The sequence below is a fragment of the Rhinatrema bivittatum genome, chromosome 3 (genome assembly GCF_901001135.1).
Source record: "Rhinatrema bivittatum chromosome 3, aRhiBiv1.1, whole genome shotgun sequence".
Classification (NCBI taxonomy): Eukaryota; Metazoa; Chordata; class Amphibia; order Gymnophiona; family Rhinatrematidae; genus Rhinatrema; species Rhinatrema bivittatum.
In genome coordinates this window covers 162,589,133-162,604,542 of record NC_042617.1, presented here as the reverse complement: position 1 = coordinate 162,604,542, position 15,410 = coordinate 162,589,133, and positions in this window count along the sequence as shown.

Below are 15,410 nucleotides of genomic sequence, written 5' to 3'. Positions count from 1 at the left end.
AACCTGAGCTTGCTTGTTTTGCCACATGAACTTTGACATACAACTATATATTTCATCAAACACCCTTAATGGAATTGAATAAGGAATATGTTGGTACAAATACAGGAATCTAGGAAGAACATTCATCTTGAGCAAGTTTATCCTTCCAGCCCAAGAGACAGGAAGGTCTGCCCAATCCACCAAGTTTTTTTTTTTTTTAATTTATATTTTATTGGGTTTTGTACAAAACAATGCAATTTATAACATAAATATGACAACAGATTACATAAAGATTTTAAAACATCAGAACTGGTTGTTTGGTGTCTGTTCTATTCCATTTCTTTGTAGTCCTCATTATCTCTGCTTCTGCCTCCTGTACCTCCCCCCTTCCCTGCCTCTCCCATCCCCCCCCGTACCCTTCCTCAATCCCCCAATCACATCCACCAGTTGGAAATGAGAAATTTGAAGTAACATCTAATGTATGCATCCACTAGATGTCTTTCCTGACACCTACATGTTCAAGGTAACCCTGGTTCAGTGTGGAACTTTCCTTCCATGTATGTATGGTTCCCATATTTTTTTAAATTTGAGTGTCTGATTGTTCCGCATTGCTGTGAGGTGACCCATATGGTAGACCTTATCTAGTCTATTGAGTACATCCCCCAAGTGAAGGTGTTTCTGGCTTTTTCCACCAATATGCAATCTCACACCTCATCGCAAGAACCACTTGCATCACCAGGGATCTTTGCCAGATCGTGCCCAGGTCTGGTACAATGTGCAACAGACACATCTTAGGGTCCATTGGTACTGGTATCTCAAGTACTTTCCGAATATATGCCATTACCGCTAACCATGTTTGCTCAACTTTAGGGCATCTCCACCACATGTGGTAAAAAGTCCCTGCGAAACCACAATCCCTCCAGCATGTCTCAGTAGGTCATAAAGACATTTTATGTAGATGTTCAGGTGTCAGATACCATCAGTATAATAACTTATAGCTATTTTCCTTTAGGTTCGTGGATATCGAACTTCTACTTATGCTAGAATGACAGCCATCCCAGTCTTTTTCTGTCATAGTATCTCCAATGTCTGTCTCCCATTTCAGCTGATGTGGTAACTTAACCCCATTGTCAGCATTCAGTGAAGCATAAATCCGGGAAATGGGTCTCTGAAAAGTATTAGCATTCTCGCAGTATTTAACAATCATAGTCTTGCCCGGCTTTAGCTCCCCTGCTATCTGATGAACATGAAAAAAGTGTGACAGCTGTAAATAAGTATAATGATCAGACATTGGAAGAGAGTAGCGCTCTTATAGCACCTGAAAGGAGATAACTTTTGGTCCTTCCATAATTGTCCCAACGTGGTGATCGCCTTCCTTTGCCAGCATCAATGAACGCCTTATCCATACCAGGAGGGAACTTAGGGTTATAGAGGAATCACCAAGTTCTTTTTAATACAACTAATAAGACCCGCATAATTATAAGCATAACATTTGGGCCAGTCTTTAGGGACAAAGACACCCACATATTTGAATTATTATGTCACCCTCTGAAAAACACGCAGACAATCTGGAAGATTAATTATTTCACCCCAAAAGAACACCTCAGATTTGTCCCAGTTAACTTTATAACCAGTCAAATTCTCATAGTGTTGTATAAGTGTTAACAACTCAGGGGCAGAAGTCCATAACAAGGTTAAATAAATTAGAACGTTGTCAGCATAAAAAGATATTTTGTGTTTTGAATGCCCTATCGTGACCCCCAGGATCACCAAGTTGGAACGGACTGCTGCAGCCAAAGGCTCAATAGCTAAGTCAAAGAGCAAGGATGATAACGAGCATTCCTGTCGTGTTTCACGCATGATGGGAAAAAAGAAGATAAGAAGTCATTAATTAGAAGCCAGGCTCTAGGATTAGCATATATTGCATAAATCCACTCAAGAAACTGATTAAGTAGGCCTACATGACAAAGAACCTCAAACAGGAAAGACCAAGATATCCGGTCAAAGGCCTTTTCCGCATCTAAAGATAGAATGACTCCTGAAATCCCTCTTCTCTTAGCCAAGTGAATGATATTAAACAATCACCTGGTATTAAAAGTAGAGACACTCCCCTTTACAAAGCCAGTTTGGTCCCTATGCACTAAAGAGGGGAGAACAGATTCTAGACGCATCTGCAACACCTTAGCTAGGATCTTCAAGTCTGAGTTAAGCAGAGATATGGGACTATATGAGCCGCAGTCCTCAGGGTCTCATCCAGGCTTAAGTATAATAGAAATAGTAGTGTCCGTTAATGTTCCTAAACTAGTTACAGGGTCCCCATCGAATTGGTAAAGAGGGAATCACTTCCGAGAAATTTCTTTAAAAAGTCAATAGAGTAACCGTCTGGCCCTGGACATTTACCACCCGGTAGAAGCTTAATCGCAGCTTGTATCTCAAGTGTTGTAATCGGGGCCGCTAACACTTCAACCTCGGCAGTGGACACCCCCGGGAGCTCCAAGGTATCTAAAAACCGAGAGATGTCTTCCAAGGGAGTCTGAGTTGATTCCGAGTAGTATAACAGAAAAATATTGCAAAAAAGCCTTTTTGATACCCTTGGGGTTCAAATTATCTGCACCTTGACTATCTTTAATTCATAGGTTAGGGGTCCTCCCAGCCTTCTTTTGCACTGCCCGCACCAAGAAGGCTCCCACTTTATTCCCATGTTGATAAAATTTTGATTTGACTAGTTTAAGAGCGCTTTCAAGTTCCTCAGTTTCAAGAAAATGTAACTCCCTCCAACAGGCCTCCATTTTTTATATGTACTAGATAGGCAGTCAAGCTTATGTTGATCGTCTAATTGTTTAAATATAATAGTTAAGGCTTGAACCTTGGCTACTTGCTCCTTTTTTAAGAAAGCTTGCAAAGCTGATTAATTTACCCCAGAACCAAACCTTAAATGTTTCCTCTCTAAGCACTGGGGAGTAATCTTCAATTGGGTTAAAAGTATTAAACCCTTCAATAGCATCTTTCAGCAGAGCAGGGAAGTAAGCATGTCCCAATAAAGCAGTATATAGGTGTCACATAGGAATTCAAGGGGGTATCGTCCCTAGAGACAAAGTGAGTACTATGGGCAAATGGTCAGATAGTATGCTCACTAAGATGTCACTCCCATGAATTTTAGGTTCTAAGGAAGAGGAGCAAAAAAAATAATCCAATCTACTATACATGTTAAGCCTAGGAGAGTAAAAAGTATAATCACGCGCGTTGGATATAGAAATCTCCAGATGTCAATTAAGGCAAGCGTATCTAAGAACTCTCTAAGAGTGGACGCCCCAAGGTGTTCTTTATTTGGCCAAGACGATTTGGTTTAAAACTGCATCTGAGCATACATTCCAGTTGCCACTGATATACAGTTGGGCGGTTCCAAAGACTGCAAGGGTGTCTAGCAAGCCACGATAAAATACCCCTTGGTCGTAGTTAAGACCATATACAGTTGCTTAAGTGAAAGAGTGATTAAAAAGCTCACAATCAAGCAAAATGTAGCGACCTTCCAAATCTTTATGCTGACAACTGACCTTAAGGGGTAAATGTTTATCTATCAATATTTATTTATTTATTTAAAAACTTTTATATACCGGTATTAGTATGCATACATCATACCGGTTTACAATGTAACTTAAAAGGCAGAAATTACAATGAACAGGGAGGGCGAACAAGGAGGAGTATACAAAGAGCAGGAGGTGGAGGAATTAAAGCAATAAATAAAACTGCAACGGACTATTTACAGGAATATACAAGGCGTAGGCAAGATACTTGCGGAAGTCAGTGTACTTAATCAGGGTAGGCTTGTTGGAAGAGCCATGTTTTAAGTTTTTTCCTGAACTTGGCGTAACATGGCTCTAGCCTGAGAGTGGTAGGGAGGGCGTTCCATTGTTTAGGGCCTGCAATGGATAGTGCACGGTCCCTAGTAGAGGGACCGTGCACTATACCTTCCTGTTGTGACCATTGGTCTTTGACGGCTTTGCCCCGCCTACCTCTCACTACTTGCGGCTCCTCCCACTCACCTTGGACTACTGGCTGCTGTGGCGTCTATTTGCTGTCCTCTCCGGCGTCCCCGGACCGGTTTTAGTGCTGCCTCCCGCCATGCTCCTCCAAGGTACCTTAGGGCGCGCACGCCACCTTCATCTTTATTTCCACATTGGCGCGAACCTCAGGGGCGTCCCCCTGATATGATGTCACGCTGCCCAGATATTTAAGCCTACAGTATTTGCTAGCTCATCGAGTTAGCAACGGTAACCTATGGATGGGATTCGCTCTCCGTACCAAAGCTGCTCTGCCACTCCAGCGCTATCTGGAACTCTTACACCCTTCGGGGTTGCTAACGGGGTACCCGCTCCTCGGGGGCCTCATCTGCTTCTTTCAGGTGCTATCAGGAAACTGGTACTCGCTCCTCGAGGGCCCATGTTCCCTGAGTTGCTGCCTGCATCTTCAAACCCTTCTACTTGGAAGACTTCACTAACAGTTTCCATTTGTGAGTACAACTACCATCTATTCCACAGTACTGCTTCACTGGAACCAGGTACCTGCCCTCTGTTCCGGTGCCAGACCTCTGTTCCGATATCTGCCCTCTGTTCTGGTGCCAGACCTCTTGTCTAGTGGAATCTCTGTTGCTGCTATGTGAGTACAATACAGCTGAATCTCTCTGCTCTAAGGGATCAGATACTCGCTTCTCGAGGGCCTACTCTCCCTGTCTCGGAGCTTCTCCTAATTCTACCTGAGGGTCTGAATGCTTCTTATCATGTACTCATAACTCTCAGTCTCTTTCCACTACAGCACAGCCTAGCACAGAATTCGCTGTTCCAGCGTTCTGTGGGAGACCTGCCCAGCCGGGCTCAACATCTACTACTCACTACTGCCACCTCTGGTGGTTTCCAAGACTATTTAATAAAAGATTGAAATCTGTGTTTGTGTGTCCAGAGTCTAGCCTGACAGTGTGGTCCCTCACGGGACTGCCCCCTGTGGGCATGGTCAACTGCCACAGTGTCCAAGGATCCACCCAAACATCAATAACCATAACACCCCCTACTGTGGGCATTATATGAAGAATAATACATCATAATTTGTGCAATGTAAAAAACTTGTTTACTTTATTTTGTTCAATGTAAAAACTCCTGTTTTATTCTTATTCTGTTCTATGTAAACCGCTAAATGTAGCGACAGTTACTGTTCCTTGTGAACTGGGGTGATATGTATATTATACAGGAACCTCCGGTATATAAATCATTTAAATAAATAAATAAATAAATAAATTCCAACTGCACTTTGCTTCAACTTTTTGTGCACTGTGTTTGTCAAATGTGTTTCCTGGAGCATAAGGACCTGTGCTCCTTGCTTCCGCACAAATTGTAAAATGCGCTTCCTCTTAACAGGAAAAGAGATACTCTTTACATTCAGGGACATACACTTAATTAAATGGGCCATATCATCAACCAGACATAATAAGCAGAAAGATGTCGATACTGTATACAATAAAAAGAAAAATAAAGAAGTAAATGGGGGGGAAGACTAAATGTATCATGACAAGAAGAATCACACAAATAAGATGTATCAGTTGAATACAAACCAATACAAAAGCCTGTCTGCATTGTAGAGAGAATCACATCAAATAACCCATAAACTCACAAATTACCTAAAAAATGTACCCAACCCCCCACCCTTAACCATCGACTTGAAACACAGTTTAACCAAAAACCCAACCATCCCACCCTTACCTTCCTCCTGACCCCACTAAAAAACATAGAAACACCCCCTCCCTCTAGCCTGTGCTCACTCCAGTGAGAGAACCATCCTACTGAAGATTGGCCCTTAATCCATCCAATCCCATTTTCCTCCCAAGAGCAAGACCTTCTTTATCCCCTGCCAAACAATGACTAAACTTCGGCAGGAGAGGCCCAAAAATTAAGCCCTTATAAGAACCCAAGTAACAGCCCTCAATCACTGTCATGTCTTCACCACATCCTCCCAACGCATGTAAGCAAATGTACCATGAATGTACAATCAATAGAGATTCATAGTGCACATTAATGTAATAGAAAAAAACAAAATACATGCTGAGCTGACACAAGAAAAAGTAGACATATTAGTAACTGACCCCAACATTGCAAAATCAACAAAGTCATTGATTCAGCGAAGAAAAATTGTTCAAATAAATCATAATAGTCATGAGCAGAACATGGTCCATCTTTAAATGAAAACTTGTACACATATTCCGATCATCGTACCAAAAAAAACGTCAAAAGCAAAAACAAGAAGGTTAAATAAAGCAAAAATGTCTTCTGACATCTAAGAAGTTCAGGTCCCGGATGACATCCACAATTATCTGCAAATACTGAAGAGAGTTCCACCAGGAACCAACAGAACTGAGAGGGCTTGATCTGGTCCAAACAAGAAAAAGCAGATCCAGAAAGAGAAAGGTGCTGGGAGGGAAGGTAAAGCCAGAGCTCTTGGTCAGGATCGCAGAAAGCCCTTGTCGACACTAACTTCTGCAGTGCATAAGACACCGGTTGACCACTGCCAGTATGAATAAGAGACAAAGAAAGAAATGCCCCCCGGTCAAACAGGGGCATCAGCATTGTTGTTATCTTTTAGCTATTTTTCTGTTTCTTGGACCGTGTTCAGTTAGTTTGGCCCCAGGCCAAAATCTTTAATTTTGCAGCATACAGCAGGGCATATCGCAAGTTCAGCTTTTGCAACTCTTTTTTTGACCCCAGAGAATGCCTGTCGTTTACTTGTAATTCCATAAAAAAAATCAGGAAAAACATATTACCGCCCTGAAAGTACAGTTCTTTCAGATCGCTGGCTGCAGCCAGGATTTTGTTGTTATCTGTGTAATTATGTAGCTTTATTATAATGGTATGTGGGAGGTTGCCGCTCACCAGTTCTGAAGCCAAAGGTCAATGCGCTCGATCCAATTTGATACTATCTTCTCTGGTCTGGAGATGCAGTAGGGTCGGTAGCCATGTTGAAAAGAAAGCTACTGTGTCGGAGCCTTCCACATACTGAGGAACACCAAGTTCAAACTGCTGCCTACATCCATCTCAAGACCCACAGCAAGGATCAAAGCATGGATAACCCACAGAAGGAAACAAGAAAAAAAAACAAAGAAATTTTGTGAGTACCAACACACAAACATCACTCGCATAAACACTAAGACCTACAGCAGTTACATAGCACTATCATTCCTACTATTCAATGCACAATCTATAGTAAAGAAAATACCCATCATCTCCGACCTACTTGACTACAAACCAGATTCCATAGCCATCACGGAAACATGGATAAGAAACACCGACCCAGTCTTAATCAACCAAATCAATAACCCCACCTACAGAACGTTCTCAATCCCCCGACCAAAAAAGAAAGGAGGAGGTCTAATGCTAATCATAAAAAAAAACCCTACAGATGAAATTACTCCCAAACACCCACCCTCTACTGGAAATTGCACTATTCGACTCACCTTTACTACAAATCTGTCTTGTATACTGTCCCCCCAACTCTCTAGATCGGACCTGCTCACCACTGATAGAATTCTTCTTGACCAAGCTAGCAACAAACCCATCATCATCTTAGGAGACTTTAACATATACTTTGACTCAATTCCCCACTCCCCCACATGCACCTCAATAATAGACGCCCTCTCAACCCTAGGCCTAAATCAAATCATCAAAGACCCAACGCACAAGGCAGGCCACACACTTGACCTCGTCTTCATCAATACCGACATATGGGCTACTTACAACACAAATATCACTAATATCCCCTGGTCGGACCACTCTCTAATCTACTCCAATCTGACTTCCAACTGTAAATTTACAACAGAAAAGAGCACTTCGAGATCCTTCTCCTACCGGCAACCCTTCAACATAGAAACACTTCAAGATAATCTACAAACAGAACTAACAAACTTAGACCTCTCTAACGCAGAAAATGCCACCTCCTCCTGGCTCACCATCACGAAAACAATAGTAGACAAGATAAACCCCACGATAAAGAAAACAATGAAAAACCCAAAACACAAGAACCAATGGTACAACGACAACATCAGATCAGCCAAACGTGAACTCTGAAAAAAAAGAGAAAACCTGGTGGAACAACAAAACAACTTTACTACTGAACGCCTACCGATCACACTTAGAATGCTACAAAAAACTTATCCACAATGCAAAAAAAGACTTCTACTCAAATTAAACAAATTCCAACATAACCCAAGAATGCTTTTCAATATCGTAAAAAGCCTAACCAAACCCTCCAATGACCAAACATCACCAACATCCAATGTTTCAAGCAACGACTTTGCAGATTTCTTTAATGAAAATATCAAAAACCTCATAAATAACAACCTCACCAACAACACGCAAGACCCAAAAATACAAATCAATCAAACACCAAGCTGGCCCAACTTTGACTCAGCATCATCACTGGAAATACAAACTATCATCAAAAAAATGAACCCAGCTAAGCACTCTATCGATAGCATACCCATACAGACGATCAAAGCCATCGAACCATCAATAACCAAAACGTTAACTGACATCGTGAACTTATCCCTCGCAGAAGGAAAGTATCCCGACTGCCTAAAATCAGCAATTATCAAACCCATGCTGAAAAAGACCAATCTTGATCCAGAAAACCCACTAAACTACTGACCCATATCAAACCTACCATTCATTGCCAAAATTATTGAAAAAATCGTCCACTCCCAACTCAGCAACCACCTGGAAAGGAACAACATCCTACTCCCCACGCAATTCGGCTTCAGGAAACAACTGAACACTGAGTCACTACTTCTTTCATTAAACGACACCGTGCTCAAAGGCTTTGACAATGGCCACAGCTACCTTCTAGTCCTACTATACCTATCAGCAACCTTTGACACGGTCAACCACTCAATCTTGATTGACCGTCTCTCTGAAATTGGTGCAAATGAAAAAATCCTACAATGGTTCTCGTCCTATTGATCACAAAGAACCTACCAAGTATCAACCAATGACACCCTCTCAAAGATAATAAACCTTGACACCGGAGTCCCCCAAGGCTCTGCCCTATCTGCGACACTCTTCAACATTTATCTCCTCCCGATATGCCCCCTCCTCTCAAACCTTAAACTGATTCATTTCATATATGCTGATGACATCCAAATACTAATCCCAATACACAACCCTCTGGAAGACACCTACAAAAAAAACAGCCACTTACCTCACCAAAATAAAGCAACTACTAACCAACATGAGACTCATCCTAAACATCGATAAGACAGAAATAATCATGCTGGATAGAAAGAACATCACTACGCAACTACCACCACTCAACATAATGAACCAAAATGCGGCAATCTCCCCTGTCACTCATGCTCGAAACCTAGGAGTCATAATTGACAAGGAACTATCTTTCAAGAACCATATCACTGCAAAAATCAAAGACGGATATCACAAACTTCTAACCCTACGACATCTAAAACCTTTCCTTTTCCCCAACGACTTCAGAACAGTCCTTCAACTCATCTTCTCCAACCTAGACTACTGCAACTCCCTGCTATTCAACTTACCTCTCACCACCATCCGACCATTCCAAATCCTCAAGAACACAGCTGCCAAGATACTCTCAGGAAATAAAAAATACGATCACATTACTCCAACACTCATATCGCTACACTGGCTCCCAATAAAATACAGGATAGACTACAAAATACTAACCATATTACACAAAATAATATACGAAAAACAAAGAAACTGGCCAAGTGCATCCATAAAACTCCACTCACCAAACTGAAACCTCCGTTCAGCTAACAAAGGTCTTTTAAAAATCCCACCTGCTCGGTCCAAACAACTCACCTCAACTCGGAAGAGAGCCATATCCCTAGGAAGTCCCAAACTGTGGAACACCCTCCCAACCGAACTGAGAACACAGCAAAATTTAAAAACCTTCAAAAAAGAACTAAAAACTTGGATGTTCACCAAAGCCTACCAAAACACCCAATGACCCTATGCTATAACTTCTCTCCCTACCGGTCCATAATAACATGTAGACCCAACGCAAGAACGTAATATAACCAGTACAATTTGACTACAGAACTACGTTTATAATGCCCTCAATTACTCTCATCAAGTGCACGAATTTTTAGAACACTCTGTTAAACATTGAAACTTTGTAAACCGTTGTGATGGTGAATCCCGAACGACAGTATGTAAAACTCGATAAATAAATAAATATTACACCTGTGCGAGCGATTTTCCAGATTGTCTATTTTCTCCAATATCGCCTTGTAGTTGCGATCTACTTTATCGACTTTAGCACTCACTGATGAGACCATCATTTCCTTGTCCACCATCTTAGCCTCCTGTTCCTCAATGTGCGCCATGTTTTCCTCGCCCAATTTTTTTTTTTTTTAATGTTCAAACATTTTTATTGGGTTATTGATGTCAAACATAACTAAAGCATACAAGAGAGAGTGTGTTCATATCTCTCCCCCTTCAAATAGACCCAACAACCTCCCAAGACAGTTCCCCACCCAGAAATCCCCCCCCCCCCTATAAAGAATATAACACTGAAAAGTCATAAAAGCAAGTAGTCAGGCGAAGGCACCACAAGGAAGAGTCAGTAAGCAGCCACCCGAAAGCCATCAATCATTCAAAACCAAACTCCTCGCTCGATGTGGCAGAGTCTGAAGATATGAACCCCAGATTGAAGCAAACTGTCTTCGTCGAATCGGCGAGCCGCGTGCCGCCATACTTTCCATAGTCATCATGGTGTGTAGCTGATTTCTCCAAGTCCAAAAAGAGGGAACATCCGAAGTCCTCCACAGAAGGAGAATCGTTTTCTTTCCCACCAGACTCGCCTTCTGAAGTAACAGGCGAGAGCCAGGATCTCTAACACGAAGCGGGGAAATGCACCCGAATAAAAACCACAAGGGGGAAAAGGGCAACACCACATTAAGCAAGTCTATCAAATAGTCCGCTATTTTACGCCAGAAGCGCAATATTCCAGGACAAGTCCAAAACATATGGGATAGGGTTCCCACCTTACCTGGACAGTGGACACAAAACGGCGTGGTGGCCACGGACAATTGATGCGCTCGCTGAGGGGATATAAACGCCCGGGTTAAGAATTTGTATTGCATCTCCCGGTAATACATGTTGGTAGAGATCCTGGCTATACGCCTAAAACAGACAGTCAAAATGAAACCGGTGAGGAGAAAATCACCATCATTATTCTAACGAACAACAAGATTGGAGCAAACATCTACCTGGGTATATTTTTGTAGCATTCTGTAATACTGGGACAAAGACGGGGCCTTGTCAGCCCAAAAATGATACACCTCGTCCAAGGCGCGGTACCCCGTGAGCTCCTTAGTCTCCGGAGGTAAGGACTTAAGATAATGCTGGACTTGCAAATATGGAAACGTATGCGTGGAATCTAAACGATAAAGCTTTTGAAAGTCACTGAAGGTCAATAACACCCCCTCTGTGGTCCACATATGACCTAAATATTGCACCCCCCTAGCCTCCCAGACTCGAAAGGTAGCTGATTGAATGCCTGGTTGGAAATCAACGTTCCCCCGAATAGGTAAAAAATAAGCACATATAGCGGGGATATGTAAGAGTCTAGTTAGACGCTTCCAGGACTGCCTAATAGGCCGGGTAAGTGCTGAGTGAAGTATAAACGAAGGTAGACTACTCGCTTTACATTGTAGAGCAAAAGAGGGAGCCAACGGGTATAAAAGAGTGCGCTCAACGGAGAGCGGGGCATAATGCGAGGAGCCCTGTAACCAATTGCGGAGAAGCCGCAAATTGCAGGCAAGATTATAATTGGCCAAGTTAGGGACCCCCAGACCACCCCTTCGCCAGGAATTCTGTAACCATTGAAGGGGTAATCTAGACCGACCTCCCCTCCACAAAAATCTACGCAGCTCCCCCTCCACCCTAGCAAGGTCTTTGCGGTGTAAAAGCAGGGGGATATTCTGTAGCAGATATAGCCATTTGGGGAGTATGGTCATCTTAAAAAGGGCCAGACGTCCCACCGTCGATAGCGGGAACGCCTTCCAATTGTGAAGCGTAGTTTGAGTTTGTTGGAGTAAACGTGGAACATTAACTTGGTAAACTAACTCCGGATCCGAAGGTAAATAAACTCCCAGGTAACGAATACTATCCCCTGCCCATTGCAACGGGAATTGTCCTACCCAGTTAGCTTGCAAGGTAGGTGGATAGGCCATGGCATAAGACTTGGTCTCGTTTAGTTGAAAGCCCGAGAAGGACCCAAAAATTTCTATTAAACGCAGTAATGGGGGTAAAGACAAATCCGGTTTGGTGATAAATAGGAGCAGGTCGTCCGCAAAAGCTACAGATTTAAAAATTCCAGAATCCATATAAAGACCCCGGAGCTCCGGATCATCACCAATGGCATGTAACAAAGGCTCCAATTGTAAAAGAAATAAAAGGGGGGAAAGGGGGCACCCCTGTCGAGTACCCCGCTCCACTGCAAACGCCTCCGACTGAGAGCCATTGGCCACTATACGAGCCCGAGGGTCCGTATAGAGGAGGCGTACAGCCTGCAAAAAGAAACCATCAAAGCCCATACGCTGCAGTACATAAAATAGGTATCGCCACTCCACCCTATCGAATGCCTTAGCGGCGTCAAAACTGATAGCAAGATAGGGGAGGGACATTCGCTGACTCTGGGTCATGGCCGCCAAAATTTTCCGAATATTGGACAATGCGTAACACTGACGGACAAAGCCAGCTTGATGGTCTCCAATTAAAGAAGGCAAGCATGTCGCCAATCTCTCCGCCAAAATCTTTGCTAGTAATTTATGGTCGTAATTCAGCAAAGAGATGGGGCGGTACGAGTCGGCTTGTAAGGGGTCCTTTCCCGGCTTAGGTATCAAAATAATGTGTGCTAAATTGTCATGAGCAAAAAAAGAGCCCCTCGTCACTAAGTCGGTGAATGCCAACGCTAGGGGTTGCGACACCGAGTCCCTAAGGAGTTTAAAGAACTCCGACGTGAATCCATCGGATCCTGGAGCCTTAAAGTTCTTAGAAGAGTGAATGGCTGTCGACACCTCTGTCGGAGAAATCGGGGCGTTAAGCCTGTCTCTATCTGCCCTGGTCAGTGTGGGGAGCGATAAGCCCTCACAAAACCTGCGGCACGCAGCAGGGTTCCACCCCCCAGAGGCATAAAGGGAGGAGTAGTAAGTCCTGAAACTCTGTAAAATAGCAGGGGTGTCCCGTAGCACCATCCCAGAAGAAGCGCTAAGGGCCGGAATATAGCGGTGGGACCGATTAGATTTAATAAGATTGGACATCAGTTTACCTGCCTTATTACTATACTGATACAGTTTAAATTGATAATACTGATAACTTTTCCTCGCTCGTTGATGTAGCAGAGCATTGAGAGCGTGTTGTTTAGCCAGATAATCTATCCTGGCCGCCGCAGATTTAGAGTGGATCAAAAGAATCCTAGCTTGACGAGTTTGATGGCTCAAAGCAAGGATACGCCGGTCTAGCATTTTTCGACGCTGTGCCGTGTAAGATATAATTTCGCCACGCATTACCGCTTTGGCAGTATTCCAAAATAACAAGGGTTGGGATACATGAGCTTGATTATTAGCCACATATTCGGTCCATTTTTGTATAAGAAAGGCCTTGAATTTCTCGTCTTGTGCCAAATAATAGGGATAGCGCCAATGTCGTGATATAGCAGTGGGGGTCAGAAACCGCAGCTCCACCCATATCGGTGCGTGATCCGATACAACTATGCTCTCAATACCCGCCGCCAGAGTTCGATGAAAAGCATGTGTGCTCATAAGGAAATAATCAATCCTAGCAAAGGAAGCATGGGCCCGGGAGAGATGGGTAAAATCTCGCTCCATGGGGTGCAACGTTCTCCAGACATCGAGTAAATGTAAATGGGATTCCAACATATTAGGGCCTCGCCCCGCGCCCGCGTCCCAACCCCGACTCTGTGAAGCATCCAGGTGAGAGTCACGGACAGTATTAAAATCCCCCCCTACAATCAGAGTATCTGACATAAATGGCAATAAGTGTTTAAACAGCGTACGGTAAAATCGGGGATCATAAACATTGGGCGCATATAAATTGCAAAAGACCACCTTGTGATGAAACAATTCTGTCACCAAAATAAGAAAACGCCCCTGCGGGTCCTTAATTTCCTGGTGAATGGTAATAGGGAGTTGCTTGCGAAAAAGAATGGCTACCCCGGCAGACTTGGAGGAAGCTGAGGCATACCTCACCTCCCCCACCCAGGTCCTACGAAGCTTCATATGCTCATGGTCTGTAAGATGAGTCTCCTGTAAAAAGGCTATCGCTGCCGATTGCCTATTCAGTAGAGAAAGCACTTTCGTGCGTTTGATAGGTGAGTGGAGGCCGCAGACGTTCCAGGATAACAGTTTCGTAGAGTTACTCATAAGTTACTATGTGCAAAACGAAAATCACATGAAAGTGTAAACTAATAGAAGAGCAGGCCCTCCCAGCCAAGGCCTCCTCCATCCAGTAGTGAGAGAAGGCTGCCACTCGCCTCCCATCCCCCACAGCGTCCCCGCCAAAATTATGTGCTACTACAGAAAAACCCCAGAAATCCCCCGTGAGCCCCCCACCCCTCCCCCTCCCCAACCCCCTCTACCCCTTCCCCTATCCCCCCTACCATCCCCACCCAACCCCCTACCCTCCTCCACTTCTAGAAGTGGTCCCCAAATCACCCTCTTTCCCATAAACCGTGCCTTCAAATTGAAGGCTAGGAGATCCGTATAGATGTGAACAGGTCCACCCCTAAAGGCGAATAACAACATATTCTTAACATGGCAGCAACAAGCTGAATGCAGAAACTGTGCGGCAACAAACAACCCTCCCAGAGACAAAAAAAGGTCTGCGGTCCGGAGTAGGGTCTCGTAGTGTAGAGGGAGAAAAATACTAAAAAGAAAGAAAAAGGGGAAAAAAGGAGAAAAAAAAAACACACAGAAACGTAAAAAAATAAAAAATCAGCGCTACCTCTCCCGCTTAAAAGATGAAAGAGGTTGGGTTGCCTTGCATAGTCAAATTGTGGCAGAAATTGTTCAAAGAGCTATGACCCTATGACCAGGCCACAGGAAAAGTGAGAGTAAAAAAAAACAGCCCAAACAGAAAAAAAGAAAAAGAGAAGCGAAAAGTAGAAAAAAAAAACAAAACAATAGAAAAAACTTTTCAGTTCCCCCAGATGATCCGGGCAGCAAGCAAGCCAAATTCTCTCCTGGGCCGCTCACGCCATTTTATCAATGAACTGCTGGGCTTGATCCGGAGAATCGAAGGAGTGAAGGGTATCACCATGCCACAAGCGCAGGCGGGCTGGATACGTGAGAGAAAACTTGACCCCGCGATTATGCAAGGTCGTGCACAAAGGTGAAA